The 24,087-nt window shown below is 36.0% G+C and overlaps 1 protein-coding gene across 4 annotated transcripts in view; it reads right to left on the reverse strand.

Annotated features, from left to right (window-relative positions):
• Window positions 1-24,087, reverse strand: part of RBFOX1 (RNA binding fox-1 homolog 1) — an 862,353-nt gene that overhangs the window by 430,209 nt on the left and 408,057 nt on the right. The window contains exon 3 of one of the 4 annotated variants that reach the window (XM_069870207.1): window positions 10,861-10,953. The exons of the other annotated variants lie outside the window; for them this stretch is intronic. The gene's annotated coding sequence lies outside the window, so the exon portion shown is untranslated. The remainder of the gene's footprint in view (window positions 1-10,860; window positions 10,954-24,087) is intronic. 4 annotated transcript variants of the gene reach the window in all.

Here is a 24,087-nt window from a genome sequence, read left to right on the forward strand (position 1 = left end):
ATCTCCTGAGATCAGCATCTGAATCAGAGGACCTTGTGTCCTTTTCCCTCCTGTTGCTTTATTTTTGGAGCTTTTCCCTGCAGTGAGGCTTTGGGAAATACTCCTCTCACAGTTTGTTTTTCATCTAGTAAAGACAAAATCAAGCCATTTTTTACTTTTACTCTTTCTCTCACCTTTTGTTTTTGAAACTGAGCATCTCCTGAAGCTGAACTGCCTTTCTCATTTGTCCAAACTCTACTGCCAAATTGCCTACACTAGAATATTTCATGTGATCAACAGACAGGACAAATTTAAGACAACTTTACACCTTTTGCCAGTATCAATTTGCTCTCAAGAGGAATTTGAATTCAGTCCAAGGTAATGTCGATGGAAGATTTTTGAAAGGGATAAATTAAAAGGAAAAACAAAACATAAAGCAAATCCTGATGGTCAGTAAGGTCATTTGTTGCAGATAAAGTGGTTCTTCACAACTGATGTTCGTAATATATTGGCAGAAGGATATTTACAACAAAGATTTAATCTGCTCTTACAGTTTATTCAATACCTAGTGCCTTTCAATTCTGTGCTTCTACAGGTCTCTCTCTTTGTGTAAAGACAAAACCTTCAATGTTATTAATAAAAAATGGGAGGGGGAAAAGAGAACAAAACAAATTCCTCAAATGCAAGTTTGACAAACCACAGATCTTTCAAGGAGAGTAAAGCTAAATCTAGATTAAGAATATTAGAATATGACAACACTGACAACCGTGAAATCCATCATGTGCACCACCAAACTAGCCAATATATTTCTTCCAGAAGAGAAGACAGTTCCACTTTCTCAAATACAATATTGCAGCTACAGTCACAACTTAAAACAAATGCTAACTTGCAGCAAGCAGGAATTCTTGCACGTATTAAAATGTGTGTGTGTATATTAGAGATTGCAGGTCCTTTCAGAAATAAAGATAAATTAATAGAATTAAAAATATCTTCCTCTGAATAATGTGGTTGTTAAACACTGATTTTTCAACACTAAGGCAAGCAGATTTTGAGACATTTTTAAAATCTAATTCCATTACAAAATAAACACGAGAAGTTACCTGTTAAAATTTATACTAGAATTCAGTGCTAATTTGCACCAATAAAATACAATTTAATTAAGCAATTACAGTTATAAATAATCATTTCACACCTGCAATGCAATCAACTAAGAAAACTCCTCATTTGGGAATAGGAGGTGGAAAGAAGGAGAGCAAATTTACAAAGTACACTCATAAAAATCTCTGATACTTTAAACCAAATGAATTTTCCAGGAGACAAAGCAATATAAAGCTTCACTGAAAGGATGCATCATGTCTCTGTGAGAAGGTCTTTTCTTCTACGTTAACTCTCTCACGGTAGTTTCTTAACTTCATGTGAACCAAAAAGGGGGAAAGAGTAACAGCATCCCAACAGTTAAAGTAAAGTAAGCATATCAAAATACATGCAATGGGCTTATTAGTTCAGTTTTGACAGGTTGCTAAACGGTAACTCAGAGTGAAGAGCTGAAAACATTCCACAATTAATTACCTCGATATGCACTGCCTGAGCTAGAGCCTGCAAAGGAACTGCTGACACTACAAAATTCGCATTCCAGTGCTCCTCCCGCCTCTCCCAATTTACAGGAGAATAGGAAATCATGAACAATTGATACACTCTGTTAGCTCCTATCATGGAGGGTGAGCTCACATGTAGCCTTCGGGGTATCTTATACAGTTTAATGCTGAAAATAAAAGGTAATGTTCGTGGCAAAGAGCTGGGGGGATTAAATTTGGAAGGCTTGAAGCAGCTTTGAATTGTAGTCAATAAAAAAGAACCAAATAGTAATTTTGTAATTTAACTGTGCTGGTTATGCCCAATGAGTCAGACACTTGTGAAATAAACCGTGTAACTAGAAAAATGGCTTAACTCTTTCTGCAGTTGCAGTGTGTTTTCTCCCTTTTTTTTCCTCCTTTCCTTCCTTCCCTTGACGTTTCTTTGTTTCAGTAATACTATATGGTTACTTTCTCCAGCTTACTCTCTTGGGACAACTCATCATTCAAAGAGAAACCATGCCTTTTTGAAATAGCTTCTTTTAATTTGTTCTGTGCTGTGGACAACGACGACCGTGCCAACAGAGCTTGTAAAGATAAATGCCTAGAGACTGTTCCAAGCAAATTAAATGGGTGGCTCAGTATTATATATTGGTCCTATTGGAAACTCTACACTCAAGGTGACTTCCCTTCCAAACCCTGTCTCTCCCTTATACCACAGTCTCAGCTGATGTGTGCAACCCTATATAAAATGGAAAATAATTAAGATTTTACACAATACTATGTTCACTTTCCCTTGTCTCTGGTCAGCTTTACAGAGGTGAAATGGTCAACGGTCCCTACCAATTCCTCCAATTCTTTGGCAACCCTTGTGTTCCAGTTGGAATTAGGCTGATGATACATAGACTAAGGCTTTTTATTCTGAAATCCAAAAGCACCTGCAGTTACCAGTTTTTGAACAAAGAAAGGTAAACAAAGAGACCACCGAATTCAGCCAGCATGACCATTTCCAACATCAAACCAGGCACGTACTTCAATACCCTGCAACAATAACAAAAGTCATTCTTGTCTAGAAGCAATCAAGCCCCACTATCTCAGTACCCAGGGAATCAATCCGCCTGCCACTACTTAAATTAAACTTTTTTTACAATTAAAACAGGAATTACTTTGGTTTCCATAAAACAACTAAACTAGACATCTATTATTAACCACTTCCTTAATTGTAATTTTTTTATGATTTCTCAAATTACTAAACCATGAAATGTATTCTAAGTACTTCAAGCAATACCAAGTAGAGGTAAAATGAAATTATTTTTTTCAAAAACGTACCATTATAATTACCCCACAGTAGTAAATTATTTAGACAATCATTGTACTGATTCAATAAGTTCATAACTACATTCGGTTTCATTTAGAAAACTATGGAACGCTACAAAACCCAGTTTATTCTCCACTCTTTCTCACATTACAACACTGACTTTGTGTTCATAGTCTAGATTTTTGGCATTTTCTTAGGAATAGTTTGATTTGGGTGAAAAAACCAATTAAAATATATTTCAAAAGAGAAGGAATTTGTTAATAAAAGGTAACATAAAGAACACTCATGACATTTCAGGTAATTTAATACTTTTTAATGGTGAAATTCTTCATAATCAGCAGTTTACTGGACTTTTTTTTTTTTTACTTTAAATTATTGGTTTTAGAGTACAACATGAGTTCAAATAAATCTGAAAAATGCTACCTGAACTATTTAAAAAAGAGTGAGATTTTTCCTATAATACACCAAACTATGCACAGAGACAAGCACTCCTGCTTCTTCTTGTCTGGCCCCAGAGTTTGCAGGAGCAGCAGAATAACAGAGCCAGGCATGTATTGTGTCTTACAAAACAGAAAATTTGTTTGAAGCTGCACATGCTGAAAAATGGAATGATGGGTGATTACTCCCATTATTGTGTTATTACACACAGGATAAGCCCCACCACACCTCTAGTGATTGTCCTCTTAGAGCAAAGCTTGCACAACCACTGTGCTGCATGTGGACCAAAGCAGTAGATAAACTCACCCACCATCCATCCATCCGCTGGACCTTGGAGGCAGACTTGAAATTCACAGCGAAGCTTTGGCAGAAAATGCATGGGGTTGCTGAGCTGTCCAAGGCAACACCTGGATAGCAGCAGATTTTTATTTTGGAACTGCAGCATTTAATTTAATCTCTGCTCCACCTGAAACCATCACTATGGTGTTTTTGCATTAGACTAGAAGGAAGCCCCATACACTTTCACTATTTTAAAAAATGGGAGTTAGGTGCTTTTAGAGAAAAGGATTCTGATGCCTCATTTCAAATAATATATTAATATAGAGCTTATTCTTCTATTAGTGAACTTACAGTCAGCCTCAAGATAAAGTATAGTTTTTGAAAAGTATTTTTAAAACACTTCATTTCTGTTCCTTAAGGTAATCACATTGAAGGCTGATAGGTCCCCAAATATGCTTTAACCTCCTGAGAAACAAAGCTGTAAGTTTTCACAGTGGGAGAAGAAGTCAAAAAAAGTGAATGTAGCTTTAAGTACAAACTGATACATGGGAGGAAATTTCCCCAATGTTTCAATTATACAAGATAAAATTAACAAACACTATTAAAAATTAGGATAACCAGAGGAAAAAAAGATGGAAAAAAAGATGTTTTCAATGTCATTAAATGAATAACAAATCCTGCCATTGAATAATTTTGAAAACTATATCTAGAATAGCTAATGTCATAACTCAGGATCTATCTGGCTAACATAGTTCCATTTACACCTAATTGTGAACACCAGTAAACAGGTTCCTTGACATTAAGCTACTGGATTACACAAACTGAGATATTCTGTAGAAGTGTAAGGTCTAATAATGGGTTGACATGAAGACAAAAAAGTCTGCTTTTTAAAGCAGGATACATTTTGCTGGAATAAATGCTAATGTTTATATGGTCAAAGTCTACTATACAAAACAAACTACTGTAAATGAAAATTTTTAAGTGCGGGTGCTGTTTGACTCCAAGACAAAAATGCATACTGCTGTTAAGAAACATGATCTTCTTGATGATAGCACTGACTCCTCATTCAGAATATAGGTATATTAGCTATTTAGAATCCTGTTTATACTAGTCCTACATGATACATTTATTCAAGTGAATAAACACAGCTGCCTACATCAAAGCATAAAATCTTAAAATTTCTCTGGTTTGGAAGCAGACAGATAAAACTTCAGAATAAATAATTCCCAACAGTTTCAGGAGGCATATACTCTGATCTTCATAAATGAATTCCAGCAATCATAACTCCATCATCATCAGTGCTCTCAGTCTGCAGATATTCAACAAAAAGATTTATCCATTCTCAACACATATTGTCCACAGGAAAGTCAACATTTTGTGTTGTTTAGCACAGGACTTGGTCAATTTGAAAAGGGTATCTCCATGAGAAACCAGTATCTCAGATACTGGAATCCAAGAATTACATTTACTTCTGAATACCCATTCACGATACTACATTTATAAAATGGTGTACACATTTGAAGAGATCAAGAAAACAGTCATTTCTCTCTGGTTGATTACCTTCACCATTATTCTGTTGCACTTAAAAATAAAAACAAAGGATTTATTTATTTACTTGGCTGCTAGAAAACATGGCACAATATTTTTTTTGTAAGATTTGCAATACTCATTTTGTTTTCTCTTCATTTAGTAATTTTAAAGATACTATTACATGTTCTACACTTTCGGTTGTGTTTTGGTATTTTTTTTCCCCCCTCAGTCCTGTTACTAGAATTTTCCATCCTTCAAGTGAAAAAGAGGCATCCGAACAAGATGGTCTGAATCTACTCGATCCATTTTAAATTTTTGCCCCTTTCACTGAACTGACTGACCCTCTCACTCCCTTCAGATCTGAACCAGCAGCAAATGTCATTACCTTTCAATAAATCCTTTTTCCCACAGGTCACTCCTATTTGAAATGAAAAAAAATCTGTCCCTCGTATCAATTCTTGTCATATTCGGCTAGTCCCTGATTCAAAGACAGACATAAACAAGTTCCACTTTGTATACCAAGAAATTCAGATAAAATACAGAAAAAGAAAATAAGAGTGATATGTAAGGGAAATGAACAGCAATATGGCAGAATTGTACGGTGTAAAGAAAGAAGCATGATGTAATACGAGAGGAAGAAGCAGCAGACTGTAACAGATAGAGAATCACTCAGGATGATGCGGAAATTTTTGAAGACCTTTGCCCTTATGAATCATGTATGGAAGAACCAGTTGAGACTCCATGGACCGACAAGTAGCAAATAAAATTTCATGGATGGTAATGTTTTCGGAGACCAAGGATAGTAAGGCTTACCTCACTCTGCAGTTTGCTAACAACATTAGCTTGTTTGGGTTTGGGAGAGACGCTACCAAATATTTTTGGTTTTGTTGGCTGCCTCTGGAGCACACTTACATCAAATGTTCTATTGCTATTTTGACAAAGCACTTCCCAGCATTGTTCCAGACGGCCCTCATTAAATCTCAAAGGTACATTTTGAGGAAATAGAAAGCAAAGTGAATAAAGAAAGCAACTTGGCTAACCTTAAGAAAGCTTTATTCTTATTCAGCATTCTAAATATTAATTGGGCTTAAAGCATTTCCTTGCACACTTTCCCATAGGCCTACTCTAAGTGTTAGCTTGAATTTATCTCCCCTTGTGCAATGGCAATCACATACGGGAGCTAAGGCTTAAGAGGACAATCCCACAAAGTAATACAGTAGGTTAATTCAAGCATTCTGGCTTGAAAATCACCAAAGAGAGTAATTTGCATTTTGCTGGTCAGACAGCAGTCTTGCCCAAGTTATGACTTAGGTCAACAGCATAAAACTTTCTGGTGTGGCGTAGCCCACTTTTTGAACAAAATCAGCAATTTCTTGCCAAAGGACAGTCCTTACCCATAGATCTGTGTCACTGACAGGGCTTTGTGCTGCCATAAGTTTCTTAGTTAAAAGGCTGAAGTTTGGGAGTATTTTTTTGCTCCTATTCTTAACCAATACTGGCTATGAGTATAAATTAGACACAACTAAGGCCTTGAGAAAACTATTGGCCCTACCCACAAACTTTATACGGGGCCTATTTGTGAACAGAGGAAGAAGGGACACTTGAGCTGAGAAGTGTAAAAGATTTAAGACTAAGGAATATATGAAGAAATACTTGGCAGTAAATCTTGGAGAAACTGTTCACATGTAAAGAACTGAACATATCACAGCAAAGATCTATGCAACATCCTCATACTTATGCACAAAATGTTATACAATTTGAGGAGCATCAGATCTATTAAGCAAATATTATAGGATGTAAGCATTCATATTTCTTTTCAGAAATCTTAGAGAAAAACAGAGCAGCCATCCCTTGGGTGCTACACGATGATATAAAATTCTCTGTACCTGAATTACTTGAGACATAAAAAATATTTGCTTAGTCCTTAGAGACTGCTGTCTCATTAAATAAGAGCATTATAATTATTATGACCAGTGTGAAGAAGTGATCAAAGAACTACCAGCAATCAGCAAATTCTTCTTGACTGGAAACTAAGACAGATTTGCATGGTGACACTAGGAAATTACTGAATTTAAGAAAGAAAAGGAGATCCTTTGATTCAACAATACAGAATGCGTGGGTTTGGCAAATGAGAATCTGATCTTCCTCTTCTACAAAGGGGACTGGTCAGAAGTGCTTTGGGGCAAGCAGAGTTCTCATATTCTTCAGCTATGGATTTACTTCCCTAGAACCTACAGAAGCTTTATACCTCTCAAAGTTCCTGTCTTCCTTCAAATAGTAGTTGGATAATAATTATTGCTTGCCCTGAGTGCATCTGTGGCTTGAGGGGTACAACCCAGGGTCCTTAAGGCAGCCATAAGTATTACAATTCCTGTTTTACAACATATTCCAAAATAATGTTGTTAGATCTGCATCAGTTCAGGTAGAGGCTGACAAGGTTCACTCGTATATTACATATATTTACTTCTAAGTAACTACTCCTTAAATTAAGATTATTTCTGAAACTGACCTCTCATTGCATCTATATCTCACCACTGACTAATCGTTCCCACAAATTCCTGACATTCCTCTCTTGCTCCCATATCAAACTATCATTTCCCCCTCTCCTGCAAATTAAGTGGTTTTTACACAAACTCTTGTAAACAAGAACATTTGTTTCTCTTGCAAACAAGAACATTTGTTTCTCTTGCCCAAGAAACAGTCTTTTTGCATTGCCTAAGGACATGAAATTAATGCTCACACTGCAGTGCACTGAAGAAAAGAACATCCCTTGGATGTTCAGGAGCAAAGCACACACATCCTCCTCTTCTACCTCTAATGCCATACACCATCCTTCTCCAACTGATAATTCTATACAATATAAAATGAAGTTTTAATTAAGACTGAAAAGGCTAGATTCTGCTAACTAAAGCCTCCAGTCTGTTCAAGGCAAATGAATCTGAAGGATTTTTTTGAACAACTTAAATTATTTTTTTAGCATCATGGGTCTAGTTTCAAAGAAATTGCTCAGGGGAAAAAAAAAGTCTTAATTAAATACAAAAAAGGAGAAAGCATTTCATTTTGAAAAAGTTCTTTTTTCAAAATTTTTTATTTCCTAGCAATATGCAAAGTTAAGATTAATTTATCAGACAGCCTAAGCAGTCCTGTTTTCAACTGACTTCTACCAAGTACCCGCAAATTTCTGTCCTTTCTATCAGTCATATGATTAGTTTCTCCTCTGCACTTCTCCAGAATATAGGAACTCATACTAAGACCATTATTTCAGCATCATTCACTACAAAATTTTGCTAATATTTAGTTACTTTGTCAGTTACAAGTAAAAAAAAAAAAAGAGAGACAAAAGAATCATTAAGGAAGATAAACATGTATTTTAACTGCCAATAGCAAACAATTCTTATTCAGAAGAAGCTTGGCTTTTCGGGCTTCATTTTGGCAACTGTAATGAATGCAAAAAACCCCAAACCACACCTCTCCCCCAAAGGCCCTAAGCAAGCAAATAAAGAAGCTTTTGCATGAAATTGAGCCACCTTCCATGAAAAATTCTCAGTTCAAAAATGCAAAGTAGAATGATCATCTGTGATCAATGGCACAGGTGTGCTGAATAACCTCCCTGTGATTTGTTTTCTGTGTAAGATTTTTCTGTGTTTCTCCTTTGTAAACATTTGTAACACAAATATTGAAGTGTTTTACCACAGAAACACAAGTTGAAGCTACCACCAACTAAGACAGGAAAAAAAAGGAAGAAAAACACCATACAGCCCTTGTAAAAAAAAAAGGTTTGCAATCTAGAATCCTTTTTCTTAAGCTTACATAATTCACTTGATACAAAAAGTACCTATCTCCAAAGCCATACCTAACCTAGGGCTTTCACATTGTTTCAAGGGAATCCAGCAATTGTATCCCCAATACCGGAGAATCAACAAAAAAGTGGGTTTCTACACCTCACTCAGCTGATCGGACCAAAATACACATAGAAAATGGTTTAAGTATATACCAGTATAACACTAAAGCCGAGCTCTTCTAAACTTAGAAGTAATATATATATGCAAGACCCTTTCTCTTATTAAGGGCTTCTAAATAAGAAGAGTAACTGGTATTTTATCTAAATACCATATTTAAAGAGAAAACAACAACCACTACAGCACAACAAAGGGAATAAAATATAGCAATATTAATATGGGGCACTAAATTCATATTGTCTAAAAGCAAACCATAGATTATGTCTTTGATTGTTGGAGAGCTTATTTGTGCAAATTTAAAAGATAAATAAGTGTGCACTATACCAGCAAAATAATCTGAATTAAAACAAGAAGAAAACTTTAGTAAAACACAGACAAAAGCTAATTGAAAATCCAGGGTCACAGAGAAGACAAATCCAATATTGTCAAAATACTACAAGGTCTGGTATTTCTGTATTCTCAGACAGCCTTTTCTGTTTGATTAAAATTTCCCTTAGTCTTTCTGTCCATATTAAAAGGAAGCTATTTGTGCCCAGAGCTGTTCAATAGGCAGCAGCAGCGTGTTACACATCAGCCTGTTTATCGAGCCTGTCAATGCTTCCATGCTGGAGTGTTTCAAAAGCGCAGTTTCAGCCATTGTGCAGTGACTGAGTGAATGGGGTTAATGGTAGCGATGAATATAATCACTTTGTGGCAGCAAAGTATGTGTTTAAAACACTTGAGATGGTATTCCATCTGTGTTCCTTTCTTTTTTTAAAAAAGATACCTGTGACAGTCTCAAAAGAGATGCAAACAAATTAATGCGTGTGAAGAACAAGCTCTGCCTCTCCTACCACTTTCACTCTACCTTTGCCAAGGCAGAACATTTATTATGAGGAATCTGTGCCTATTCTGGGGAAAGCTGCAGTCCCAGACAGTTTTCACCTCTCCCTGTGAAATGATTCACCTCAAATTATTTTCATTCACTTAAAGCTCTATTTCTTTTCAGGCCCCTTGAGTACCCAAAATTTAAAATAGTGTCAGTGGAATTTGCAGGACTTATGGAGCAGGTCCTTACTTGCAGTGTTCAAAGGTGAATTTGGGAGCACAGTGTTAGATATCCAGACAAGAAAGCCATGATCTTTAAATCTCAACATCCTCAAGACAGGTCAACTGCATTTTTGAAACAATGGATTTGATAGAAAGAGATCCCTAATCTTCGGTTGATATACTGAACACCTGTGATTACAAACAAAAAAATTCAAAGTTCTATAACTTCTGTGCTTCATGTTTATCTGCATTTCAAAAATAAAGAAACCACCCTGAAACCGCTGACTGAACCACGTGAACATTATCCTGCTCCAAGACACCAAGTATTTACCTGTGTATTCCTTCAATCATAGGTGTAAACACATCTGATTATACCAGTACAAAGCACTCCACAAGAAGTGATGAATTGTACAAAGTAGCATATGAATTTTAAAAGCCAGGCTCATTCAGAGCCAGGAGTTACTAATAATTCAAACCCTACCAATCAACTCAGTGAAACAATTCAGACTGTGCCACCATCTGACCTTGGGGTCTGCTTTACTGTAGAAATTCTGAACTTCCACTCATAAACCAATTCTCAATATTTCATTGTATCCCACCCCAAGAACCTGGCTTTATACTTTCAAACTTGTTTTCCAAGAAGTTGCATGGCATTTAGAAAAAATCATATATATATATATACACACACACGCATGCACATGCTGTCGACTATTTTCTACATCTATTGTTGTGGGATATCAAGCCAAGGGCTGCAAACCTCTTGTCCAAGCTAAAAATAGTCCTTTCCTTAAGACACTAGGAAATATCTGAAGCTCCAGGATTACAGCAGAGGTTAACAATGCCAGGCATCCTAAGGATGAAGAAAAATCGTATCTGTTTAGGGAACGGGAGACAATTAGAGATGGGGGAACGAGCCACCACAAATGAAGTCATAGCTTCTTTCAATAGCTAAATTAATCTATATAGCTGCCTTCTACAATAAAAGCAAACAGTGCTTGAATCCTTTCTTCTCCAAAAAGGTAAAACCCATTAACTGCAATAAAACATTACACTGCCCTCCCAATATTCTGCTTGGAAAGAGTATGTGTGAAATGTCTCGCAATAGCTGCAAGTTTGTTAGCTTAAATATCAGATTACAATAACTGATGGGAATAAAAACTTCAGAAAGTTTATGAGGCACCTTAGCATGTGACTTTCTCAGGAAAAATGAGCTAAAATAAAGAAAATATCATCTGTTGTTAATAACTGTCATCTTGGGAGGACAATTGAGCTAAGCTTCCTAAACACAATCCAAAACACAAACCACATAGGGAACGTTACCTTTTCTCTCTGGAGGGAACAAGAAATATAATATGGGTCTGATTAGGAGGGAGGGAGAAAAAAGGAAGCAAAACGCATTTACTAAGTTTTGACGAGTAAATGTGCACTAGATTAGACCGTACCAGAACTGCAAAAAGCAACTTTGATAAAAAACTGCTTTAAGGAACTAGACCTTGTAATGTCATTTAATGACCACAGATTTTGCTCTCAGATGACCAACTAAGAACTGGGTAGAAATGGAGAAGGAGAGAGGTATGCACCTATTCAGTGTGTCTCCAGCAGTACAGCCAGGACAGAAACTCAGAAGGAAGGCAGCAGAGCCAGAACCATCTGTTCTCCCTCATATTGCATATGCCTTGACTATAACGGGATTACTGAGCACAACAGCCAGCAGGTATAATTTATAACTCACCATACAATCTGTGACAAATATGCCAGCCCTCTTAGACCTACAGACCTATTCAGGATGTCTCCTTATGCTACAATATGATCCATCACTAGTCCCATTAAAATGAATAGAAAACAGTTTGTCAGTTAAGATACTGCAAACGAGAATCAGCAAATTCACACTCAGTCCCATGATATTCCCCATTTTTAGGCTACTGTGCCTCATTCCATGGGTTAGACACAGCAGCCTCTCTTAAACTGCTCAGCAAGTAAAACAGGCCATTTAATATTTACGTTGAGGTCAGGAATAAAGTTCAAAATAAATTTTAGAAATTTGCTTGGCTTTAAACAAAGATTTATGCAAATATTAAGCGTCAGGAAATGATGATTCAGTGAAAACCTCAGTTGTCATTTTCTAAATTTCTTTACTGCCATATGGTTTTGCAAACTGATCAGAGAAAATACACAATAATGTTTTGATAAATAATAAATGTTTAGTTTTTAATAGTTTCTGAGAAATCAAAGTGTGGGTGAAAGATAGGTCTATAAGGTCACAATTTCAGTACTGTTAATTTAAGTTGGTGTTGTTGAAGGAACAACAGCAAGTAGAATATGCATATCAAATTAGTAAATTACAAAATGAGGCTCACTAGATTTGTACAAAATATTTCAGAACTGTACTGACTGCAGTTTTTGTTCTGTTTGCTACAGTATAGCCATATGACAAGCTCTCACTAGATCTGGATATTTAGATGTCTTTTAACTGGACTTATTCAGAGTCAAAAAATTTGGATTCTTTTTGAAAGAACTCTTATTGTTCCCTCTGAAATGCCTTAAAATAAGTCGAACAAATTAGCACTACACAATGGGGTATAGGTTTGTGAATGCCACATTGATAACATTGCTCTAAATGGCATCTGTTATTCCAGCCTGAATGAGAAAAGGCAGAGGAGGGAAAACCATACATTTTATATGCAACCTGTGTGCTAGCCACAATAGCTCTTAATAAAAACCTTAAGGGGTAAGACAGACTATTTACGATATTCTAATGCAACCTTCCGTATGCCAGTGACCACAGATTTTCTCTAGTAATTCAAATACTGTAAAGAGGACTTCTTCCCTACTAAAGAAGTTAACATTGTCAACTCCAATAAAACCTGTCTGAAACTAGAGCATCTTTTTGCTTCATTTACTTTTTCATTTCATGTTCAAGCACTGCTGATGGTCTCAGTACAGTTTGTGAAGTAGGTCTAATTAAAATACCTTTAGTCATATTATGAACTAAATAGTAGAAAAATAGAGTAGAAAATGGAATAAAATTATTACAGGCTTTTAAGGTTTTGATACTGAAGGAGCAGTCAGGCAAAAGTGGAGTTAGAAACATACACATTCTGGGTTTCTCCTTTTCACATTAAAAATGTAGGCAATAAAACAATATCTGGCTTTTAAATTTCCCACGTTTTTTTTCACCAGAATAAACAAGCATTGAGAATACTGTGCATGCAAAAGTTATTCAAACACCAAGCAGAAACCTCCTGAAAGAATCTGAAATACAGATGAGCTATATTTTTGTGGAAAATATATGGAAAGTATGGATTCTTTCCATAGACATATGTAATTGAGGTTTTAAAGCTATTCTCAGAGGTGCAGGTTGTGTGTGAAGAAGTAAAAAGAGAAGAACTTCATTTAGCACAACTTCATGCATGCACTGCACTGCTGGCTCATCCAGCTGATGCAGTCCAGTCACTTCTATTTCCAAGATTCCCTGAGCAGAAGCAGAGCCTTCTCCCATTTAATTTCATATCCAACGATCACAGTGCTCTGTTTCCAGATTAACACAGAAGTGGTGAATATTTACCCTTTGAATATTACAAAAGTTTTGTCCCTATTAATATGTGTTATCTTAACTGCCTTAGGCATTGGCTTCATACAACAGAACAGACATGAAAGATATTGCTCTAAGCAAAGTACTGTCTCCTATTATCTTGAGCACAAAGTAGATTGCTATTATTGTGAACGTGAATTCCAAGATCTCTAGCCCTGAGACACACTGTTATACTACACCAATACTTTTCTACAGAGTGAAATAAATACAGTAATTTCAATTAGCATTCCCCTGCATGCTCTGTAGTTTGGGACACGGTATTTAATAGATATGAACATTAACAGCATGAAGCTGACAAAAACTGTAATGGCTGAAGCACCACATCTTTTGGCCATGAAAAGAAGTAGCAGAGGAACATTAAAAGGATGAGACAGCCAACTGCACAACTGTACTGATTAATAGTGTCTAACCACTCAACAAAAAATGTGCAACACTTGAATAGTAATTAATATCTCATCTGAGTTCCAGTCTTGTTGGGATATGTGGATGATCAAGTCCAAATTATTTGTTTTCTTAAGATGAGTATTTTGATTAGAATAAACTTCCTTTTTTCTCCTTAAATATTTAATATGTATGATGACTGAAGCTCCTAAATATTACCCAGGTTTTCCAGATGGGAATATTGAGGCACAAGGCACATAGTAATTTTTGTGACAGTAAATAGCAGCGTCAGATTTAAAAAACCTGTACTTCAGAGCTTTCACAGAAATCAAAGACAGCAGGGACCAAATATTCTGGTTTGACATTCAATCCAGAGGCCATTAAATCAGCCCCAGTAAACCGCAGAGAGGGCAGGAAAAGAGGTGCAAGAAAGCAGAGACGAGAGCAGGGTGAATAACAAACACCATTGCCAAAATGGCAGGGAGTTGATTGTATAGATACATGTCCAGCTGATACCAGAGGACAAACTATTTTCTTTGTTGTAGACAAAGCCCAAAGGAAAAATAAAGGTCCCAGATATCTGAGAAAAAAAAATACATTTCTGTCCTGTATTTGGTCAGCAGTTATTAACACTGGCATATGAACAAGACGTAGCAGCTAGACACCTGAGGTATTTTCACGCTTATCTATTTGTAGCTGGGCCTATTCTTTGATGCTCCAGAGAGAATAAAAAACAACAAGCCACCCTTGCCCTTACTGAAGCAAATGCAATGGAGAAATACATTCCATCTCAAGAGAGCTGGAGATACGTGTTCTTCATTAATGCTTTGAAAAATGTTGTCTCAAAGCAAACTGCAAGTATGTTAGGACATTGAGAGCAATGCAACATTCCCCAGAGCCAATGAAAGCAAGAACCGAAGGGAGGGAGCCAGATCAGGAGAGCTTTCAGGCCAGTAAGTGTCTGTCACGACCAGCTATGCTAACCTGCACGGTCAGAACACAACAGCAGTTGTCATCTGGAGATGTTCTGTATGGGAGGTAATGACTTTATGCAAGCTCTCAATAAAGGCCAAAAAATATCACCCTGAAAAAAATAAATGTTTACTACGTGAAAATGGAAGGAATATAATTATTTCACTGGGGTTTTACACAGAACAGAAGAACGTGGCTTTCATCTCTCAAAAATCTACAAGACAGAAATAATGATCACAAAAAAATATTGTGATCATTCATGGATGTTTGCCCCAACTATTATGAAAAGAATTCCCTTCTGTTTTTCAGAATGTCATTTGTACTCTTCATACAGGCCTTCCCCTTCTAGGAAAAATTTGTCTCCGATTTTGAATTCTCACCTTAGCAAGAACTAGATGAATTTTATTCTTCATTTGAATTTCTCCTATATGTTACACACAATCATATCAAATCACCCCTATAAAAGGCAGATACCTTTACTTTATATTAATTATTTGTATTAATTGCACAACACCTCACGGATTCCCTAGTATCATGCCTCCTGCACAGTTAATACGTTATTATATGGCAGAATTATGAACTGCAGAAGTAATTTCTTAAAGGTAGAAATTTGCAATTAATACAATGTAATAAATAACTTCATTTGTATATGTGGTTGAAGTCGTGCACCCATATCTCTAACAAATATTAAAAATACTCTGATCTACAAAAATTATAAATGTTCGTTGGAAATATTGCTGTGCAGTATCAGACAGCCATTTAATCTTCTAAACTAAGGGCAATAAAAAACAAATAAAAATCATCATCAGTAATTTTCTCTTTGAAGAACACAGCCCACAGATCAATATTAAGAGATGAACTACTCAGGGATCAGTGACAGTTCAGTTCATTTTGAATATATAGTTAAGATCTTGTTTATTATTAGCTACTATTTATAGATTCTACCAATTAATCCTACTTTTTTTTTCCCCCGAGTCAACCATTTTGACCCCAAAAAACTTCAGTAATCCCTATGAATTCAAATACTGTAAACATCAGAACCTGGGGTTTCTTTTACACATCATTCAAATTTATGAGGTATTGCAGGCAAGGCAGAAATAGCGATCTTTGCAAGACAGAATGCGATATAGAAATAATGTCTTCCACTACTCATCTCCCTATTTGTAACAGAACATTTAAATTCTTTAGTTCCATGCCTGGACTTTTAAAGTAGGTGGACAGGAAAACTTCTTGAAGTCCCTTCCCAAGGTATTTCTGCGTAAAAGTTAGTCTTCACTACTTGCATCTTACATTTTCAATAGGCAAAAAGAAGGTACTTTTGTTTCTATTTTATGAGCAGGGAATAGAAGCACAGTGGTTAAAAGTCTTGTCTGAGTTTAGCATACCAGGAACTCAACATAGCATTGAAGTAAAACTCATTCTCTGGCACTTCCCTCCAGCACCTTCACACACCAAAACATTTTTCTTTCACAATAACACAATATTTTTGCTTCATCTTATGGAGCAGAGACAAACTTGAAATACCACGGAAGAAATACAACATGATTTTTTTGTCAAATTTGTATAAATTTTAGGTAATTTCTAATTTAGTTGTTCTACAAAAATACTCTATGTATACCCTACCCAGGTTGGATGGGGCCTTGAGCAGTCTAATCTCCCTGTCCATGGCAGGGGGGTTTTAACTGGATGATCCTTTCAGTCCCTTCCAACCCAAACTATTCTATGATTTTATGATTCTGTGCTTGAAAAATAGTAATAGTTTTTGTTTAAAAGTAATTCCCAACACTTACATTACAAGAGCAACCAACGCATCAGTTCTATTACTGCAAAAGCACACTAGTCCCAGTTGGGTCATTTGTAGACGTCCATTTTTCTAGAAGCTCTGGAAGGAAGGAAGTTCCTGGAACTCCTAGAAGGAAGGTTCCATTCACGACTATTCAGACCCTAGCCCTCTTCCAACTACACCATTATAGAAGATTAGGCAGATAAAGGAAATAAACAGAAGCTGTCAGAAAGCTTAAAGAATGTAGCGTTTGGTAATGACAATCACTCAGAAACAGGGAAACCTACTTGAGTCTACTAAGTCATTATAACAATTTGTTTAGAAAGCAGCGAAGGAAAAAAAGCAGTAAATACCTTAGGAAACCACTGGATCAATTTGCACGTGCTGAAAGCACACCAGCCTCAGAGACTCAGCGACATTTGCATTAAGCAAGAGACACAATTAAGCTGCATCTCAAGCTAAAACCCTGAGGGCTGCACACTTCATTCCAGTCAACCACTGCTGGTTTTTGGCACTATTTTCATTGCAAATATGAGTAATGTGGGCCCTTTAGTCACTATTAAGCAGTAATCTGGGGAAATCATCCACTTCCAATAATCTTATACTCCAATTTAGGGCACTCTGAAACCACATAATGAATAATACCGTCGCCAGTTCTCTCCTATAATAGCACATGACATATGCCCGCTATTGCTCTTTTCGAATCAAATCCAACTGTGTTGCTTTTTTTTGCAGAAGAAAACTGTTTATTGTATTCATTTGAGTTTCCTTCTACACTCATTTGATGAAGTAAATTTCTGCTTCATAAGCAAGATATTCAGTCTTAGCTTGGCATTCAGAAAACAGTAGATTCCATTGCAATCAAAATAAAATTATTTTTTCAAGTTGGTAACACCATGTTAGGTTACGATTTACTCATGACTAATAAACAATGTATTTTTACTGCAAATTAGAAAGCTAATTAAGAGAGCTTCCACTGTTCTTGCCCCTCCTGGATGGATTTTACCTGTTACTAAGGTTTGCCACTGCAGAATTCGCAAGAATGATTTCCCTATTGACAAACAGAGAAAAGCTTTTATAGCCAAGCAAGCTGAAGATCAGAATAAAATCAAACCATCTATCCATTTTTATGTCTTATGGTCCTTTTGTTTTTTATAACCATTAGAAAGTGCTGGTCAATAACATACATTGGATGAACATCCTAAGGAATATAGCAAACTCATATCAATCCTGTCTATAGATAAAAACAACAACCTGCAACAACAACAAAAAAAATCTCTAAAAGATGTGCAAAGATATCAAGAAGAAAATAGTCTCAGAGATGAAGGCAGAAAGTTTTTTATACTTCTGCTTTTAATAAATTGAAAATTCAACCTTTACCTTACCTATAAGAGATGGTTTAATGATATACTTTACCAAAACACTGCTTCTCTGTTCCTCAAGCGTAGGCAATGTGAAATAGACTGCATTTTATCAGAAACACTTCTAAATTATTCTCTGACTTGCTCAGAAGCAGCATATCTAAGTTTTAGATAACAGTGTGGATACTTCTGTACTCATCCCAGGCAAACACAATCAATTGCATTCCAGAAATTCAACTTAAAAGAAATTTATCTTACATTAATATTCCAAATCCACATGATTTCACATAAAGCCATTCTTGTAGCACAGTAAATTTCCAAGAGACATAGTTATTAAAATAAAAATGATCCTAAGCAAAATAACTTGCAAGCTGTGTGGTATAACCTCTGTCTTAGCAATATCCAAGAACAATGGGAAGTTGAGATCCATGTGAAGTGCTGTTTCAATAGAATGCAATATTCAAATAGAAACACCCACACAGGAGCAAAAGTTCCAAGGGCTACTCTAAATAGAGTCACAAATTCATCAAAGAGTATTAAAAACCAGGTGTTAAAAGCATGCTTTTACAATACAAAAGCCTATGTTCTACTATTCCATCGTATTTTCAGAAAAAAAACTGCATCGATTGCAAACACATTCACATAACGGTGTTACAGTTTGCTGTCGTCCATAAAAGCTACACAAGGAAAACAGCATCAGAAAGAAAACCTCAGAAGCAGAAAAAGCAGATAACAGTAATGATAAACACAGCACAGACAGTGCAGAATAAACCCCACAACATTCAATTGAAGTGCTGCTATATGACCATAGCATTCAATATTTCTCATCTCTCAGGTTGAAAATAGAGTTTAAAACATCAATTCCCCAAGCTTCAGCATGTTTTCCAGTTCATGCAAAACGAATGAAACTTCTTAAGTCCAAAATCAGCTTCTATTATATCAGTCCAAACCTAGGGCTTCCTCAATTTTATCTCTGCCATCTTCCATTTTTTTTTCTTTTCCCATCTGCTGCTTAAATTTATGCCAGTAGTAACTCCACTGTACTCAGCAGACACGCAGTAGTGAATTTAGTAGAACATACACATGCAAAAAATAATTTCATGCAAATAGGTGATCACTAATTTTTAAAGACATAAAGTTAAATACTCATTTCATTTCCATTTCTATATACCTACCTAGGAGAAATTAGTTTACACCAAAAATGATCAATAGCCATGCCAATTGGTGTAAAAACTAATCATCGAAATTCCGTACATATTGTACTGGAAGTATACTGAGTATTCCCTTAAGGAAAAGATTAAGGCATGGTCACACTACATTATTCATTTCATAAACTGAATATGGGGTAGGTTCATAAACTGGTAAGGTAAGAACGTATGAGGCATGTTTCTATTTTTCTGAATGACCGATGCACTTTCACCACTGGGTGAGATTGATTAGAAAGGGTAGTTAGCCCTGCCTCTCCGTACAGCTTAAGATCTCAGGCGCAGTGCTGCCCTGATGCCCCTGGTCTCCAGAAATAGCTCTGTTCCTGCCAGTCAGGGATTTCTTGCATCATATTCTGTTGTGTTAGGCAGACAAACCCATAGGCTCAAACACGTTTAAGGCAATTGTTTTTCAAAGTAGGATAGGACGACAGCTTTGGACTACTGGAATTTGTATTAGGAGAGAAAGTTAGTTCAATGTTAAAGATGCTTTTAAAATTTCACATGAAACCTAACGTATGCATGCTGCTCAAAACACTCTATGTATAACTACAGAACAATTTAGATCTCTGCAGATAACCGTGTCTAACACTCTCACCTCCCCTAAATCGAAGTAGAGTCAGCTTAAAAGGCAAATTTCTACATGTTTATATGCCAGCAGAACATTTCCCAGAACCTTCAGAATCATTTTTTTGGTCTTGGGAGGCAATATAAAACTGTTGAGATGCTTGAGGGCTATCAGGCAGATTGAACGTAGTTTGCATTCCATGACTATTAGCAGCCAAGACACAGAACACCACTCATATCACATTGTAGACTACATGGCTGTGCCGTTATATGGGCAGCTGGACAATTAGGGTGGTTAAGATTCTGGAGGAACTGCTATCATCTTTCACCCCAAAACAGATGAGGAAGTTCAGCAATCTCTAGACTCAAGGATGAACATCCTGGCTTAGAATCAGCTCCTGCCATTCCTTCCTCCTCAGCCCCAGTGCCACAGAACGGAGCAGAACAGTCCATACACTGAAGGATAAGTAAACTTTACTCTGGAAAATAAACATTAACTAATACAAAGTTATCGGCTAAAGCTTCTATTTCGGGAAACTGCTAGGATACAAAATAATCTGAAATCATTCCTTTTTGCCTTTTCAGGACATTTATAGAGGAATTGAATCTATTAGGAACTATCCAGAAGGATTATGACTTTGTCTTGAGAATTTAAAGTGGGATTTTGTTTCATTTGCTACTATTTTCTATCTTACTTGATAGTTGCATTATCCATGTTTCCTGAGCGCTACATTTTCATCCTGCAGAGAAAACAAAACAAAACAAAACACTTCTGTAGATATCTGAGCTAGTATCTTAAGCATAGTATTTAATGCAACTATGTATAACTAAATGCTTTTTTCCTTTACTTTATTTTCTTCTTCTACTTCACCAATAGTCAGATAATAAATGTGAAAATTCTTTTAAATAATGCTCTTCACTGAGTTACATCCAAACATCATGTAAGTACAGGCTACATGAGCAAAATGTGCTCTGCTCATATTGAGATGCACTATTTATATTTACCACAAAGAAAGAAGGTGATGGCCTGCAAATACAGGCAGAAAACATCAATAAACATGAACACCATGCCTGCAATCATGTAGTAGCAATGTTATGAAAGTGAAAGTCTGTACAAAGTGAAAATAAATGACATACAAGAGGTTTCACAAAGCCATACATTTCAGATCACAATTTCACTATGTGAACATACTGGAAAACCACTGGGTCAGGCAGTGCAATTCCATGAGCTTAGTTTCTTACAAAACTAGGCTAAAAAAGGAAAAAAGAAATATACATAGTAAATTCCTGAAGTTGACCATAGGGTTCTAATTATTTCCAAGACCCCTTTTCGCCTCTTCTTTAAATTCAAACACGAATCTCAAAGACGAAAAAGTATCGTGACTTCAAAAATTATTTCTAGTCTTGAATGTGAGTATATAAATAGGTAAGGGTGACACAAGGTATTCCAGGGTAGATAAAGACAGTAGTAGCTAGAGCTGCTGTGATTTTGTCTTGAGTCACCCAGGATATGAATAATCACTACAGATACCTCAATGGAAAAAGCTCAGAAGTAACTGAAGCTTCAGGAGCAGCTTAAAAATCTGATTTTAGTTTTTGAAGATATGGGTGAAGGTTGAAGTCCTCTATTTCATAGAGCCATTCTGCTACACATTTTAACCGAACATGGGCCAAGTTTATTTTGTTATATAGAACTCCCTTTGCTTCTCCCAGATTCTCAAAATCAACCACCAATTTCTAAAAACTTTTATTAAATAAATTATTTCTTTTTCAAGAAATACTAATTGGCTACTTCCCCATAATTTAAGATTGAAGCTGCTTTTGTAATGTCTGTAACTTTTCATTTTTGGATATCTATTCCTATTTTTCTCCAGAAGCAAAGGCTGAGCTTCACTGCAGCAGACACATCAGCCTCCAAAATTACCAACTGCTCTACCTCTGTCAAAACAAAGGAAAACATTCAAGAAAGAAACTTTAAGTTGTCTTTCTTGGATAGAAATCTCTGGTCTAAGGCACCAGGGTAACCACTGCCACAGTAAAGATCATTATTAGAAAGCATTCGGAGTTTCAGTCCAAGTGTTTCTTCTGTTAGGAAGAGCACTTATTAGAGAAAAACTGCAACACTTTCTATCATCTTATTGATACAGAAAAGCTTGGTACAATTTTGCACTCTGATTTAATTAATCCAAGTAAATAGTACAGTAAGACAGAGTTAGTTTTCTTGCACAGTTTTGAAACAGTCCCAGATGGTATTTTTCATTCCAAAGGAAGTTTAAACTGAAATTACATACACCTAGGGTTTTATTCTTGCTTCATTATGCTGTTCTCCACAATGTAATTATATTATGACATTGAAAGCACCTCAGTTTTGCACAGGTATTACCATTTTTATTAACCAAAGTAACAATGGATATATATCACTTACAATTAGTCCCCCTAAGTGTTTAACTAAATACCTCAGAAAGTCTGGAAATTAAACCAGTAACAAACAACTATTACTTACTGACATTTTTTAATAAGGTTAGAGCCCTTTGTGTTTTGTCTTCTGAAATTATTTCACTCTAGCCACTCTGACTGGCGTTAAACTCTTGACTAAGACACATAGCCTTATTGTCACTGAGAGTGGTGGCCTTTCATCTTATGATTAATAGGCAGCTTTATTCACTGGATAATTTCAAAATGCAGAAACTTTGCAAGAAAATTAATGGCCTTCAGAAATCTCAGCCAAATTGCACGAACACAGATTTAGGAGGAATGAAGTTATACTGTAAACAAAATGGCACAAAAGTTAGAAAAAGCTTAACAGATTTATTCACTACCTGCACTATGGAATTAATTTTATAAATACATCAGCAATATTAGTTTCCAAAACTTGTCTTCCCACAAGCGCCTGAAACCTTTTTTTCTCTGCTGGTATTGCAACCACTATTATTCCACCATAACTGCTTTTCAAACATTTTCTTCCCTTACGACAGACAGATTTGCATATACAGGAGAAGACAACCAGCAAACTGTAAAATCAGTAAAGAAAACCAACAAATCCCACCTGAAAAATTCTTACAATTCTTATAGTTCTTTACACTAAAAGTTCCTAAGTTATTTCTGTTGTTACACCACTTCTAGACTGATTCTTTCAGGAAGCCCCAAATGGCAGAAAGAACATAACCAAATTAAACAAGCGTCAGGGTCACAATCTCATTTATATTTGCTATAGGCCCATAGTTTCATCATTCTCACCGTGGGAAGAACTGATCAAGGAGAATATTCTGCAAAGCTCTATGTTTACATAAGCGTCTTTTACTCATATACATGCAGCCTCTTCAGCACATCACTTCAGTAAATTTTGCGTCTATGTTCTTTCTTAATCTCTATTTGCGATCATAAATACCATCAGCAAAAAAGGGAATTGAAATTACATAGTGAGGAGAAAACAGTCGCTATTCTATATACAAAAGGTTACAATTTGATTGCAAAATAACTGGGTTAATATTCATAGATGTTTATGTTACTACAGCAAAAGAACAGTTTATAAAATCTATTCCATGAGCTATTTGCAATTTGTATTGATTCTGAGTTGTTACATTTTTATGAATTATAAGGTGATAAGTATTTATATAATCTATAATATATCTATGTGTAAATCTATAACATATCTAATAATAATTATTAGGTAATAATTAATAAAATATTAAAATATCTTCTATTATGGGAGGGATGCAGTTCACCCAATCCCTACTACCTTAAGGTTCAGGGACTTGAGAGATGTGGGAAGAGCAATTTCCAGGGAAAGGCAAGACAAAAAAATCGTAAAGCATCTCAGTCTTTTGTATGTCAGCTGTCAGTAGATTTCCTGTCTTTTTATCAGTGTGGGATCATTTTCTTTAATCTTCCTTTTCTGACCGATGTTCTTACTGCTCTCCAAATACCTTCCCTAATTCCAAACTCGGTGCCGTAGCTTTCCTGATCCTATCCTGTACATGTCGGTAACATCCCTATATTCTTCCCAGGATACATGTCCCCGAGTCCACCACCTGTGTGTTTCCTTCTCACACTTTGACCAAGAAATCCTAACTCAGCCATACTGGTTTACTCCCTTTCCTGCCCAACTTCTTACGCATGGTTA

Source organism: Phaenicophaeus curvirostris, chromosome 16 (genome assembly GCF_032191515.1).
Source record: "Phaenicophaeus curvirostris isolate KB17595 chromosome 16, BPBGC_Pcur_1.0, whole genome shotgun sequence".
NCBI lineage: Eukaryota > Metazoa > Chordata > Aves > Cuculiformes > Cuculidae > Phaenicophaeus > Phaenicophaeus curvirostris.